The 9,971-nt window shown below is 42.8% G+C and overlaps 1 pseudogene; it reads left to right on the top strand.

The window, feature by feature from the left end:
* The first annotated feature begins 281 nt into the window (after positions 1 to 281).
* LOC125617947 lies at positions 282 to 2,635 on the top strand (annotated as a pseudogene).
* The last annotated feature ends 7,336 nt before the right edge of the window (positions 2,636 to 9,971 follow it).

The following is a 9,971-nucleotide window of genomic DNA, read 5'->3' as shown; positions in this document are numbered from 1 at the left end:
GGACTTGATGTCAGACCATGAGAACCAAATCTTGGCTCCCTTATTGATCTTGCCATACAACTTCGAACAATTTACTTAAATTTTCTCACCTTCTCATTTGTACTTAGGGGTAGTAGCTGTAGGTACCTCATAAGGTGGCAGTGAGAATTAAGAAAAGCTCACAGAGGGCTTAGCCAGGGGCTTGGCACATAGAAAGAGCAAATAAATGTGAGACATCATGATGACTACTGCTCTGACATAAAGGCCAATGTCCTTGGACCCTTTAAAAGGAGCTTAAGGTCATGTCACAGCTGTCCTTGGCCACAGCCACCTGTAAGAAAAGAAGACCGAGAAGGAGGTCCATCTATGGAGCTGACCCGGCCCTGGATATGACATTATTAAACAAGCGAACAAAAAATCATTCAATTTATCCAAAAGAAGGCAGGTAAAGAGGGAAAACTGCACTGAAAACAGAGCGGGGGAAATAGAAAACAAACAGCAAAATGTTAGATTGAGACTCAACAATATCAGCAGTTACCTTAAAGGCAACTTTTAAAAGATAGATTGAATTAGAAAAGCAAGCTCTATTGTCATGGTCTGGGTCTAGAATGTCTTCCAAAGATGCATGAGTTGAAGACTTGGTCCTCAATGCAGCACTGTTGAGGTGGGGCTTTTGGGAAGTAACTGAGTCATGAGGGCTCCCACCTCATTAATAGATGAATGCATTGATGGGTTCACAGCTGAATGGACTATTGGGAGGGGTGGGAAGTGTAGGAAGCGGGATCTACTTGAGCACATTAGATCCTTGGCAGGGGTGAACTTGGGAACCACCTTATTGGGGCTCCTCTCTCTCTTTCTGCTTCCTGGCCTCTGTGAAGTGAGTAGCTCTGCTCTCCCACACCCTCTCCACCATGATGTTCTGCCTCACCAAAGGCCCACAGCAATTGAGCCAGACGACTATGGACTGAAACCTCTGAAACCATGAACCAAAATGGATCTTTCCTCCTTTGAATTTTTTTTTTCTCATATATTCTGTCACATCAACAAAAAGCTGACTGACTAATACACTCCCACATGTTCTTTTCAGGAAAACAATTCTAAATATACACAGGTTAAAATCAAATAAAAAGATATATTATGTAAGCACTAATCAAATAAAAGCCAGAGTTGTGATATTGATACTAGGCAATATATACAACATAGTAAGGAATGTTACCAGGGACCAAAAGAGACATTTCATAATAATAAAGGGGTCAATTCTTCAAGAGGACATACTAGTCCTAATGGGACTTTGGAAATTCAAAGCAAAAACTGATAGATCTGAAAGTGGTAAATTCCCATTTTAGTTGAATACAATTTTACTCAGTAACTGATAGAATAGTAGACAGAAAGTCAATAAGAAGGTAGAAGACTTGAACAACATTATCAGTCAACTTGACCAAACTGACATTTCATAATGTCAATGTCATAATGTCATTTCAAACCCAAAAGCAGCCAATTACACATTTATTTTCCATGTGCACATAAAACATTCATTCACTAACATATTTTGGGCCATCAAATAAATCTCAATAAGTTTAAAGGGATTGAAATCAAACAAAGTATATTCCCTAACCATCAGAGAATTAAATTAGAAATAAATAACAGAAGGATATCTGGAAAATCCTCTTTTAAAAATTAATCATCCAGGGGGCTGGGGCTGTAGCTCAATAGCAGATAGCTTGCCTAACACATGTGAGGCACAGGGTTCGATCCTCAGCACCACATAAAAATGAACAAACAAAATAAATGTATGCTGTCTATCTACAACATAGATTTTTTTTTAATTTTTAAAAATTAAAAAAAAAATTACCCCTGTAATCCTGGTAATTCAGGAGGCTGAGGTAGGAGGATCCCAAGTTCAAGGTCAGCCTCAGCAACTTAGCAGGACCCTCAGCAACTTAGCAAGACTCTGTTTCAAAATAAAAAATAAGAAGGACTTAGGATACAGTTCAGTGATAAAACCCCCCTAGGTTCAATTCCCAGTGCCAAAAAAATAAAAACTTAGCATAGGCCACTGCTGCACGAAAAGTTCCTACACACCTGAGCAGTCAAGAGGTGTGACCTCACCAAGGACTCAACCACAGAAGTCAAGGAAGCCTTCCAGCTGCTTGACCAAAGAGGTGATGGCGAGATCCTGTACAGCAGCATGGGGATATGATGACTAGCACAGAACCCCACAAATGTCAAGGTGCTCAAGGTTCTGAGGAACCCCAAGAGTGATAAGATGAATGTGAAGGTGCTAGAATTTGAGTGTTTCCAAGCCATACTGTAGACTGCAGCCAAGAACAAGGACGAGGAAATCTATGGGGGTTATGCTGAAGGCCTTAGGGTACTTAACAAGGAAGAAAACAGGTACCATTTTGGTCCCCACGATGATTCCTTGATGGTACTATGACATAAGAAGAAGTGAAGACACCGGTGGTAGGGCATGAGCACAGCAGTGCTTGTATCAATCATGAAGAGCTCATCTGAATGGTGCTTGATGGCTGAGGACATTCTCCACATCCCCGAGGCCCATGCCACATGCTGTGTGAGATATGTGTGTGGCTCTGGAGGCTTTCTAGGCTGCTGCTGCTGCTGATGATGATGTTCATCAAATAAACTTGCTCTTTGCCCCACCCCCCAAATAATTTATTACAAAGCTACAGTAATCAAGATAGCATGGTAAATGTAGAAGGAGAGATATATGTAGAAGATATACATAGAAGGATAAGACATATGTCAGTGAAATATGTTCAATGGAACACCAATTTCATAAAGATAGACATATATCTGGGAATAACTTTGAAACTTAGGACACATAACTTATTTAAAGAAAATTTTCAACAATACTCCACCAAAGAAGATATATGATTGGCCTACACACATGTGGAATAATTCACAACACCATTGGTAATGATGAAATGCAAACTTAAAAAAAATATCCAATGAGATCCCATTATAATACTACTAGAATGACTAAACTGGAAAAAAAAAAATCCCAGCTAGGATATGGAACAACTGGCCTCTCATTCATTACTCATAGGAATGCAAAATGGCACAACCACTGGAAAAACAGTGTGGTCGTTTCTTACAAAATTAGATATTCACTTACCATAGGGCCAGAAATATGCCCATGAATATCCATGGCAAGATTATCCATATTAATGCAAAATTGTAAAAAAAAAAAAAAAAAAAAACAGGTCCAGGTCCACAGGGTCATGTCCTACTATGAAATAATATTGCAGCATTAAAAAGGAATTAATTATTAATCTCTCAACCCTAATACACTGAGAAACATCTAAGTGAAACAAACCAGACTGAAAAACCTATGTACTGTATGATCCCATTTGTACAGAATGCCAGAAAAGCCTCAATTATAACAAAGGAAAACAGATCAGTGATTTCCAGAGGCTGGGGTAAGGAGAGGGAAGTGAATGTACAGGGCACAGGGAGATGTTTAAGGTAAAGAAAACCATCTCTATCTTGATTGTAGTGGTGTTACCTTATTGTATGTAAGCATTTGCCAGAACTCAGTTAACTGTAAACTTAGAAGGGGTAAATTTTTATTGTATATAAATTACACCTCAATAAAGCTTGTTTTTAAAAAAATCACAGGCATCCTTTTTATTTAATTTCCATTGTGAGAGTGTTTTGAAGGGGAGTCATAGGTACCAGGAGGTCATTTAATAAGGAATCCTGAAATCAGGAACTAAAATTATGAGTGAGGTCCAGAGGAGGCCCACAAGCGGGAGAGGGGGGTCATTTTTTTTTTTTAAAGAGAGAGTGGGAGAGAGAGAGAGAGAGAGAGAGAGAATTTTTTAATATTTACTTTTTAGTTCTCGGCGGACACAACATCTTTGTTTGTATGTGGTGCTGAGGATCGAACCCGGGCCGCAAGCACGCCGCAGGCGAGCACGCTACCGATTGAGCCACATCCCCAGCCCCGAGGGGGGTCATTGCCAGGCCCTGAAGCCTGACTCCTCTCCACTGCAGGCTTCCCAACAGAAACCCCTTTATTTACCCATCCTCAATCTATGCTGCAGTTATTGCAATCAATAATCACAGCCACGGTTCACTGAGGACTTACTGTGTCCTTGACTTCATATTAGCTAATTATTCCCCATCACATTTACTCTTCAAACCTGAACCCACAAAGTAGATTCAAGTTTGGGCTGGTTGGATTTCTTCTGTTTTTTTTTCCTATCCCTTTCTTTGGTACCAAGCTCTACCACTGAGCTGCATCCCAGTCCTTTTTATTTTATTTTATGTTTTGATTCAAGGTCTTGCTAAGTTGCTAAGGCTGGCCTCAGACTTGGAATCCTTTTGTCTCAGACTTCAGATTCCAGAGCTACTGAGATTACAGGTGTATAAATACCCCACTAAAACTTGAGATTTAGATGAAATAATTAATCCATGTCCACTCACCTAGCAAGTGACAAAGCCAGAATTCCATCCAGCTCAGGGTTATGAATATATACCCTCTGAGTTCTGGGTCCTACTTTAATATAACTTCAGCTAGTCCATTGACTCTTCAAGCAACTCTTACTACCTTTCCCCAATCCCATTGATCCAGCAGTCTCTAATCCCTTCTTCATTGCCTCCTGGGACATTACCTGTAAACACACCACATTGTCCACATTCTACTTGAAATGCAATTCCCAAATCTAAATGCAATATGGGAAGCAAAGGTTTGTAAAGATAATGAACTTTTATAACAAGATCATTTGAAATTCCACTCTAAAGAATAAACCCATTTTGCCAGGTGTGGTGGCACATGCCTGTAATCCCAGTGATTTGGGAGGCTGAGGCAGGAGGATCACAAGTTCAAAGCCAGCCTCAGCAATTTAGCAAGATCCTAAGCAACTTAGGAAGACCCTGTCTCAAAATAAAAAATAAAAAGGGTGTGGGGATGTGGCTCAGTGATTAAGTGCTCCTGGGTTCCATCCTCAGTACCAAAAAAAAAAAGAATAAACAGATTTCATACCCATGTATAAGGGGTGTAGTAGACATGGAGGCACATACTGAGAAGCTTTTGAATTTCCTTTCCTGAAAAATATTACAGTGTAGGGGAAAGCACATGTCCTTGAGTATCTACTTCAAGTGTGGTATTTTAGCTCTGACCCTCAGGCTGCAGCTGTGTGACCTTGGTGGGGAGGGATAACCTTTTCCTTTTCTCACCCATAAAATGAGACTAACAATACCCATATTTCAGGGATCTCTACATCTTAAATGAAAGATCATGTGCAAAGTACCTGGAATAGAGCCTGCCATAGTAAGTGATCAATAGACTGTCCTCCCCTCCCCTGTTTTTCTATAGAAAACAGTAATTCTGGGCAAGTTTGGAGGTGTTTTTTCTGAAGCAGGAGACAGAACTACATGACCTTTTGAAATTACTTCCATCCTGGCATCTGTGGGGATTAGGAGACTTGTTCTCAGCTCCCACTTATCCCATAATCCCCACACTTAAACTCACATGCATACCTGCTGTCTTTGGGGACATCTCTCCTTTCAGGCCCAAGCAATAATGTTCCCTAGGATCTGGCACCAGCAGTCATATTTCCTGATTCTAAGGCCACTGTTCTTTCCTTTTGGATGAGAGATCAATTTTTTTCATCTTTTCATCATAGTGATGAATCCGAGGTTTCACTATCAGGGAGGTTTGTTCTTCCCAAGCAACACATTTTCTCCTTGCTGCTGGAAAGCCCAGAATAAAAGTGTTCAGATACTTCAAGGGTTTACTTTTAAGGCCCCATTTGGTGGCTTCCTGGTTTTTGTAAATCTTTTCAAGTGAATGCATGGGTGTTGGGGGTGGGGAAGAAGGAAAAGGACCTGACCTGATATTACCAATAAGCCAGGATTTTAAATTAGGTTCCCAGGCTGGAGCTGGAGCTCAGCGGTACAGCATGTGCTTAGCATGAGTAAGCCCCTAGGTTCCACCCCAGCCCAATAAGAAAGAAGGAAGATTAGTTACCGTAGTTAAGTCACCTTGGGGTGCTGCTGGAGGGGAAACAAGATGGGTACAGAAGGTTTTACATTTTTTTTTCTGAGCTTTCTTATGGGACACTCAAGCAAGGGGCACTAATTGAGCATTTTACATAGTAAGAAAGTCAAATGTATGGAAGGCCACCCTTTCTACCTGAAAACTGCCTTACCCACAGCCCCCATCTAGGGAGTCTGAGCTAGCAGGTCTCTGATGTAGAAGAAACTGGTTCATCTGACCCAAACACAGCCCACACATAAGCTGATCAGTGACCAATAAGATGATGTGGTGCCGTGGATTCTAACTCATGAGGTAGCAGTAATTAACCAGATCTTGGTAATTAATTGGCAAGTAGCCCTGGGGTAAAGGAGACTACATGCAGAGGGTTCAGGGGCTCTGAGATAGAGAGGGCAGCTTCTGGTTCTGACAGCTGTTCATTCTCAGGTTTTTTTCTTTATTCACTCCTTCATTCAACAATTCTTATTGAACACCTAGCATAAATCAGACCTGTGCTAAGTCACTTTCAAATCAATGCAATTCCTGCCCGGCATGGTGGTACATACACTCATGCAATCCCAGGGACTTCAGAGGCTGAGGCAGGGGATCACAAGTTTCAGGCCAACCTTGTCAACTTAGTGAGACCCTGTCTCAAAATAAAAAATAAAAAGGTCTAGGAATGTAGCCCAGAGGTAACTGCCCATGAATTCAACCCTCAGTACTGCAAAAACTACATAAAATAAAATAAAATAAATGTAATTCTTGCCCTCTTAGGGCTTATGGTCTAGATGAGATGGGCATTAAAATAATCACAGACAAGTGAAATTTTAAACTTTGGCAAAATATGAAGGAAAGACATAGGGAGCTATGAGAGATCTAATAGGGACATCTGGCCCAGTCTAGGAGTCTTGGAGGTCTTGCTTGGGGAATCAAAGTTGGAGCTGTGAAGTGAAGGACCAGTGGGTGTTAATGAGTTGAAGGGTGATTTAGAGGAAAAAGCTATTCCAGGCAGAAACACGTATGTGCAAAAGTCCTGAGGCAGAAGGGAGTATGTCATGTTTAAAGGGCTAGAACGGGGTGTAACTGTGTATTAAACCCTTTCCATAATGTGGCCTGAGGGGACTCTTTTTATTGCCAACAAAGCCCAATGAACAGAAGCACCTATTGTAAGCCTCAGTGTTCAGAAGAGTACAACAGCATTGAAATAGCTTCATCCTGGCTCTACTAGCCACACAGCCTTGGGAAAGTTATTTAGTTAGTACCTCTGAGGTTGTTTTGTGCATCTGCAAATAAAGATAATAAAAACTTCTGCACAAGTCTCTGATGAGAATTAAATGAGATGATGCCTGTGTACCTGCCTACCGTGGTTTATGGCATATAAAAAGTTCTTAATGCATACTTTTTATATTAGCCAAATGGCTGGGAAAGGGGTAGGGCTCCATAAGAGCTCATTTCTTTAAAAAAAAAAGGGAGGGGAGGCTACTTTTTTCACTCCACTGGGGGTGGAGGTAAGGGCAAGACTAATACCATATTCATTAAAAAAAATACCGAATTGATAAAAAGGAAGAGCACCTAAGATGTGATGTAATGTAGGACAGGGTCTAGGCTGTTAGCACAGGTACCACAGCCATGTCCACAGGTTGGTATTCTGGTGATTTGGGGTATGAAACATACATAAGAGAGGACAGAGTTGGAACCTAGGGCAAGAGCTGGCTGGGGGAGGGGGCCTAGGGGACATTGGTCCAACTGTGGAGGCCAACTCCAGTCTGGGACAAAAAGTCCAGTGAATGGTCATCAGAATCATGAAGTCCTTGAAGGTGCAGCCACGTGGCCCTTGCTCCTCCTTGATTCCCAGGTTTAGCAGGTACTCAGTGTTAATGGATGGACAGATGACAGTTATCTAGACAGAGGAATCACTTCTATCACATCCCAGTCTTATAGCTTTGAGCAATGTGTCCATCCATGCCAGGGTTCCCCAAAGGGTACTGGTAAGGGTCAAAGGAGAGGGCAGTGGCAGAGATTCTGAGGCAAGGGGCCAAGGCCCCAACCATGAGGTAGAGTTCTGGACAGAATCTATCCCAGAAAGAAACACAGAATTTGGCAGTCACTGAGAAAGCAAAGGAACCCAGTCCCATAGATGAATCTCTCAGGGTGAGAAGAGACACAGGGGCTTCTTTCTATGTGTATTTACACTCACCTCATTCCATAAGCACATTGTATTATGTTTAATCTTTAAATAGGATTTGAAGGGTACATTGTTATTGTTATTTGAGTCACTGAGGAAATGGAAGGGAAAATAAAATTGGAAAACTTCAATATAAACAAGGTGGTGTCAACACCAAGAACACAAGTCAGAAACTCCTATAAAACAGCCAGGGGTGGGCTCAGAGTTCAATTCTGAGCTGCCTAGTTACTTGAGCAAAAAGGAAAACAGGCACATGAGCTTTATGGTGTTCAGAAAATGAACCACCAGCAACTTCAGGAGCTACAGCTGGTTGGGGTATCAGAGTCAGGGAAACATTTTTCCAGTGTTCCTGTACAAGGAGACCCGTGGATGCACAGGACTTCTGCCAGCACACTGGATACTGGGTTGAGGCTTCTTATACATCTTCCACCCCCATCAGGCCCAACTCAGAGGCCAGAATGGACCCACAGGGCTTCATGCACAGAAGCAGCAGGAAATAGAATAGGGGACGTATCTGTTTTCCCAAACACATCTCCACCTGAGGATGCTGGAAATCAACAGAGGTGTTTCAATTGAGTCTCACCAGCTTCAACTCCCTATCTGGCACTGGAAGCAGTGTAAAGCTGATCTTGGCAAAAATGGAGGTGTAATTAATGAAGAGAATATTAGTGGCGTGAGAGTTCCAGAGCCATCCCCAGCTGTGGAGTTCAGTGGCTTAACCCCGCCACCGCCCCCAGTGACTCACTGGCTTATGAGCAATTCTCATATGTCTGATTTAGAGGACTTACTCAGTCTTCAGAGAAAGACTTTAATGCAATAAGGCAAATGTCAGCAAGTGGGACATGGCTTAGCCTATCACCCCAGCCTGTACCTGGCTTCTATAGTCTGGGTCTCCCTGCTTGAGCTCCCCCCACCCCCACTCACTAGGCACCTAGACAGGCTGCAGATCATACCCTGACACTGACTAGAGGCTCACAGATGTGAAACCAGAAGGGATCAGGCATAGCTATCCCAAGCCCTGAAGTCTGGTCCACAAAGGGTGGAGATTAGCTCCCACACACTGGAGTTAGGGGTGAAGGGAGGGCTGGATCCTGAGACGCCTTGTTCAGTGCTCCCCACCATGAGAGCCCCACTTAGATTAAGCAGATAAGGGAGACAACTGAAAGAAATTCAGCCTCCTCAGTGTGCAGGCTTCTCATCTGTGCTTTCCAAATAGCCTGTGGAGGGCGATTTGAGAGAGCAAGGCCTCAAGCGAGGCTTTGATGTGAGCTCTTGAGAAGGCCGGGCTAACCTGGGCTCTGCCACCATCTTGACCTTTGACAACACAGAGTGCCTCTTTGGGCCCTCCTGAATTGAGGGGTACAGCTGGAATCCCGGTGTCAGGCATCAGTTGTCTAGGGTGGCATAAATCCCAATCAGTTCCCTACAACCCCAGATTGGGAGGTAAGCCCCAAGACAGACTTGACACAGGCAGTGCTGTGGGGAGTCTGCTCCCTCCTTTCTCCACCAACGCAGAAGACATTACTTAGACGTCAAATTGAGTCTGCCTTGGATTTAAACCCACTCACTGTGGGATTTACCTAGAAACTACTGAGTGAATTTTCTGGAAGAATTAGTTGCAAGGGTAAAAAGGGGCTGGGGGGGGGGGGGCTCAGTCCCTTAATGTCAAACAACTTCACGTAGTTCACATCTCCATCCCATCACCTTCTATCTAGACTTTTTAGTTGTATCGTGTCAGGCAGGGAGGGAGGAGATTGGACAGCTTGGCACCCAGGTTTGCTAGAATCCAGGGCCTTGTGCTTAAGT

Source organism: Marmota marmota, unplaced genomic scaffold, assembly GCF_001458135.2.
Source record: "Marmota marmota marmota unplaced genomic scaffold, marMar, whole genome shotgun sequence".
NCBI lineage: Eukaryota > Metazoa > Chordata > Mammalia > Rodentia > Sciuridae > Marmota > Marmota marmota.
Note: the sequence above shows the minus strand (reverse complement) of the source record. Positions and strands in the feature narration are given on the sequence as shown.